Source organism: Brachycentrus maculatus, unplaced genomic scaffold (genome assembly GCF_059751285.1).
Source record: "Brachycentrus maculatus isolate JH-2025_06_01 unplaced genomic scaffold, ASM5975128v1 h1tg001968l, whole genome shotgun sequence".
Taxonomy (NCBI): Eukaryota; Metazoa; Arthropoda; class Insecta; order Trichoptera; family Brachycentridae; genus Brachycentrus; species Brachycentrus maculatus.
The window spans coordinates 2,433-8,098 of record NW_028282523.1 but is presented as its reverse complement, the minus strand read 5'-3'; the positions used below and the strand labels follow the sequence as shown (position 1 = coordinate 8,098).

Genomic DNA, 5,666 nt, shown 5'->3' with positions numbered 1-5,666 from the left:
GAGTTTTATTAGATAAATAAATCTCAAATTTTTGGAATTAAAGGATTTAAAATAAAATATCTAAAATAAAAGAAAGTTAAAATTTGTCTTAATATTATGTAAGGGTATTCTATTGGGCATCTACCCAATCAAGTAAGAATAAAAAATACAAAGATAAAATTTCAAAAAAGGATTTTATTTAATCTATAAAATTGAATTCCTTTAATATTTTTATTAAAAGTAAAAGGTATATTAAAAAGAATTAAAATAGATATAATTAATGCAATAACTCCCCCTAATTTATTAGGAATTGACCGAAGAATTGCATATGCAAATAAAAAATATCATTCAGGTTGAATGTGAATAGGGGTGATTATAGGGTTAGCGGGAATAAAATTATCAGGGTCTCCTAATAGGAAAGGAGCTTTTATACATAAAATTAAAATTAATATTAAAAAAATAAAAAATCCTATGATGTCTTTAAAAGTAAAATAGGGGTGAAAGGGAATTTTATCGATATTATTATTAACTCTTAAAGGATTTCTAGATCCGGTTTGATGGAGAAACACTAAGTGAATAATAGAAAACATTAAAATAACAAATGGTATGATAAAATGAAATATAAAAAATCGATTTAAAGTTGCGTTATTAACTGAAAATCCTCCTCAAATTCATTGAACTAGTTCAGTTCCAGCGTAAGGAACAGCTGAGAGAAGGTTTGTAATTACTGTTGCTCCTCAAAAAGATATTTGTCCTCAAGGTAAAACATAGCCTATAAAGGCTGTTATTATACATAAAAGGAAGATAATAATTCCAACTATTCATGTAAATTTGAATATGAATGATTCATAGTAAATTCCTCGTCCAATATGAATATATAAGCAAATAAAAAAAAATGAAGCACCGTTAGTGTGGATAATTCGGATTAATCATCCATAATTGACATTTCGGTAAATATGATCTAAGCTAGAAAAAGCTATTTCAACATTGGGGATATAGTTTATTGTTAAAAATAATCCAGTAAGAATTTGAATTATTAAACAAAGTCCCAGAGTCGATCCCATATTTCATATAAAAGAAATATTAGAAGGAGTGGGTAAATTAACCAAAGAATTAGTTATAATTCTTATAATAGGATGAGTATCTTTTAAGGGTATAAATTTTGAATTTTTCATTTAATTTTTGATTCGCATGGGGCTGTACTTAAGGTTAATAATTTTAATAGAAATAACTAATATGATAAATAAATAAATTATTATTAAGATAGTGAAATATATTTCATTTTGATTATAGAAATTAGATATAAATAAATTATTTTCAAAATTTATTATTAAGGAAAAATTATTTATTTTTATAGTTTCTATGTTAATAAAGTGTATAATATTATTTATATTAAAGTAAAATAAACTTAATAAAATAATTATATAAATTAAATTTATTTTATTAAAATTTAAAATTTTATTAGAAGTTATTCTAGAAATATAAATAAATAAAACTAGTAATCCCCCAATAAAAGTTAAAAATATAATATAAGATATTCAAAATGTTTGACTTATTATTCCAATGATTAAGGTTATTAATGAAGTTTGGATAATTATTATAATAGTAATTATTAAAGGGTGAGATATTTTTAAAATTTTTAAATTAATTAGGGAGAAAATAACTATTAATATATATATAATTTTAATCTTCAAAGAATAGTTTAATAAAAATAATAATTTTGGAGATTATAGATAAATTTATAGTTTTTCTTTGAAAGTTTTAAAAGAAAAAAATCTTATTTTTGAATTACAAAATCAATATTTTATTTAAATTATTAAAACTAATGAAAATTTTATTTGTAAAATATTTTTTATTTATAAATTATATTATAAGAAATTTTTTATTTTCTTTAAATCGTAAACATTTATTAATTATTTTATTAAGTTTAGAATTAATTAGATTAATTTTATTTTTATTAATATATATGTATATATTAATTTTAGGGTCATTTTATTTCATAATTTTATTTTTAATTTTAGTTGTTTGTGAGGGGGTTCTAGGGCTTTCGATTTTAATTTTTATAATTCGTATATGTGGAAACGATTACATTCAAGTATTTAGAATTTTATAATGATAAAATATATGTTTTTTTTTTGGATATTAATATTTCTATTATTTAAAAAAAATTGTTTTTGATTAATGCAAATAATGATTTTTTTTATTACTTTAGTATTTATAATATTTTCTCTAAATTCATTTAATTTTACTAATTTAAGTTATAATTTTGGTAGAGATTTAATTTCTTATTTTTTGATTTTATTGAGTTTATGAATTTCTGGGTTAATAATTATGGCTAGGTTAAAGATTTATAGAAAAATATTATATGTAAATTTATTTATTTTTAATGTTATTTTTTTATTATTAATATTATTTTGTACTTTTAGTTCTATAAATTTATTTATATTATATTTATTTTTTGAAGGTTCTTTAATTCCTATTTTTTTTTTAATTTTAGGATGGGGGGTGCAATCTGAACGAATTCAAGCTGGGATATATTTATTATTTTATACATTATTTGTTTCTCTACCTTTTTTGTTGGGGATTTTTTATATTAATCAAGAGTATCTCAGGTTAATAATTTGCATACTGGAAAGTATAAAATTTATAAATTTTATTTTATATTTTATTATAATTTTAGCTTTCTTAGTAAAAATTCCTATATTTATGGTTCATTTATGATTACCTAAAGCACATGTAGAAGCTCCTATTAGAGGTTCTATAATTTTAGCGGGTATTATGTTAAAATTAGGGGGTTACGGTATTTTACGTATTATAAGATTTTTATATTATTTAAATAAGAAATTTGGGGTAATTTTCATTAGAATTAGATTAGTGGGAGCTTTTTTTGTAAGTTTAATTTGTTTTTTCCAGGTTGATTTAAAAGCTTTAGTTGCTTATTCTTCAGTTGTTCATATAGGATTAATATTAGGGGGGTTAATGACTTTGACAAATTGAGGAGTTAGGGGGAGATACTTGTTAATAATTGGACATGGGTTGTGTTCTTCAGGGTTATTTTGTTTAGTTAATATAAATTATGAACGTTTACATAGACGAAATTTATTTATTAATAAAGGAATAATAGTAATGATGCCGTCATTATCATTATGGTGGTTTTTATTATTATCTAGTAATATGGCAGCTCCCCCATCTTTAAATTTATTAGGGGAAATTAGGTTAATAATTAGGTTATTGGAATATTCATGAATTTTAATTTTTATGTTAGCATTGGTGTCTTTTTTCTCAGCGGGCTATAGACTTTATCTATTTTCTTATGTTCAACATGGGGGCTATAAATTTAGAATAAATAGTTATTTTTTAAATGAATCACGGGAATTTTTATTATTATTTTTACATTGAGTTCCTCTAAATTTATTAATTTTTAAATTAGATTTATTAATATTTATTTTTTAATTTTTTTACTTAAATAGTTTAATTAAAATATTAATTTGTGGTATTAATGATATTATATATGTTGTATATATTTTAAGTTATTTATTTTTTAAATTTATTTAAATTATTTAGATTAATTTTATTTATTTTAGGAATAACAAGAATTACTTTAAGAAATTTTTTTATAAAAAAAGATTTAAGTATTTTTTGTGAGTTTAGATTTCAAATTTTAAATTCTTTAGATTTAGCCATGATTTTTCTATTAGATTGAATATCTCTAATTTTTATTGGGGCTGTTTTTATTATTTCTAGAATAGTTATTTATTACAGAAATAGTTATATATCTATAGACATAAATAAAATTCGATTTTTTTTATTAGTTATTTTATTTATTATATCTATAATTTTAATAATTATGAGACCTAATATAATTAGAATTCTATTAGGGTGAGACGGATTGGGTCTAGTTTCTTATTGTCTAGTAATTTATTATCAAAATGTTAAATCTTATAGGGCCGGAATATTAACTATTTTGTCTAATCGAATTGGTGATATTGCTATCTTATTAAGTATTGTCTGAATGTTAAATTATGGGAGATGAAATTTTCTTTTTTATTTATATTATATAAAAAATGATAGTTCAATAGTTTTAATTAGAAGCTTAATCTTATTAGCTGGTGCTACTAAAAGTGCTCAAATTCCTTTTTCTTCCTGGTTACCAGCTGCCATAGCAGCTCCAACTCCTGTTTCTGCTTTAGTACATTCTTCTACTTTAGTAACTGCGGGGGTTTATTTAATTATTCGGTTTAGGGAATTGATTGAAAATTCTTTAATTTTTAAATTTTTAATATTTTTAGGGATATTAACTATATTTATATCTGGAATAGGGGCTAATTTTGAATATGATTTAAAAAAAATTATTGCTCTATCTACTTTAAGCCAATTAGGACTAATAATAATAATTTTAGGGGCTGGTTTTAGAGTTTTAGCCTTTTTTCATTTATTAATTCATGCTTTTTTTAAAAGTTTATTATTTTTATGTGCAGGAGTTATAATTCATAGATTTAAGGATACTCAAGATATTCGTTTAATAATAGGAAGAGTAAAATTTATACCCTTAGTGGGATTATTTTTTAATATTTCTAATTTAGCTTTGTGTGGGGTTCCTTTTTTAGCAGGGTTTTATTCAAAAGATTTAATCTTAGAGTCTTTATTTTGTAATAATTTAAATTTTATTATTTTAATTGGAGCTTATTTATCTACTGGGTTAACTGTAGCTTATACTATTCGATTGATATACTTTAGGTTATTTACTGAGATGAATTTTTATCCATTAATAAACTTTCATTTTGAAGAAAAAGTTATGGAAAAAAGTATATTTTTATTATTTTTTTTAAGAATTTTTAGAGGCTCAATTTTTATATGAATAATTTTTTCTTCCATAAAATTTATTTATTTGCCTTTTAAGCTTAAAATTTTAGTGCTAATAGTAATTTTAGGGGGGGGTGTGTTAGGCAGTTTATTAAGTTTTAGTCATAAATTATTAAATTTTAATTATTGATATAATTTAAGGAGATTTTTTGGCTCTATGTGGTTTATAATTTTTATTTCAACTTATGGGGTAAATTATTTCGTTTTAAAATGGGGAATTGTTATAAAAAAAATTCTTGATTTTGGTTGGTTTGAGCATATATTTACCTTAAATTTTAAGTTTTATTTAGAGAAATCCATTAATTTAATTCAAATTTTTCATATGAATTATATTAAAATCTATATTATAATTTTTATTTTATGAGTTATGTTTATTATTTTATTTTTATTAATAAATATTTAATTTAAATAACTTAAATAAGAGTGTAGTATTGAAGATACTAAAGTGATTTTTTAAATCTTTAAATAATTTATTTATAAAAAATTAAATTTTTAAATTTATTTTGAAAAAATAATGTTTTTTTTTAAACTATATAAATAGAAATATTAATGAATTTCACTATATATTAAGTTAGAAGCTTAATTTTCCTATTTCTTTAATTGGAATTTTAAAATTCAATTTTATTATTAACAATAATATACCTCTAATTTTGGTTTCAATTAATAAATAGAGAATAATTTATTATTCAATTGATTAAGTCGAAATTAATTGCTATATAGCTTTCTATTTAAGGGGTAAGTAAATAACTACTTTTTTTGAATGCAAATCAAATATTTTAAATAAATTATAACCCTTAATTATATTTAATTTGTTCAATTTAATA

The 5,666-nt window shown here is 20.6% G+C and overlaps 1 pseudogene across 1 annotated transcript; it reads left to right on the top strand.

Annotated features, from left to right (window-relative positions):
• Window positions 1-3,010: 3,010 nt before the first annotated feature.
• Window positions 3,011-5,245, top strand: LOC148298483 (NADH-ubiquinone oxidoreductase chain 5 pseudogene; annotated as a pseudogene). Its single transcript, XR_015839183.1, has 2 exons — window positions 3,011-3,029; window positions 3,510-5,245. The product of XR_015839183.1 is annotated as an NADH-ubiquinone oxidoreductase chain 5 pseudogene (transcript).
• The last annotated feature ends 421 nt before the right edge of the window (window positions 5,246-5,666 follow it).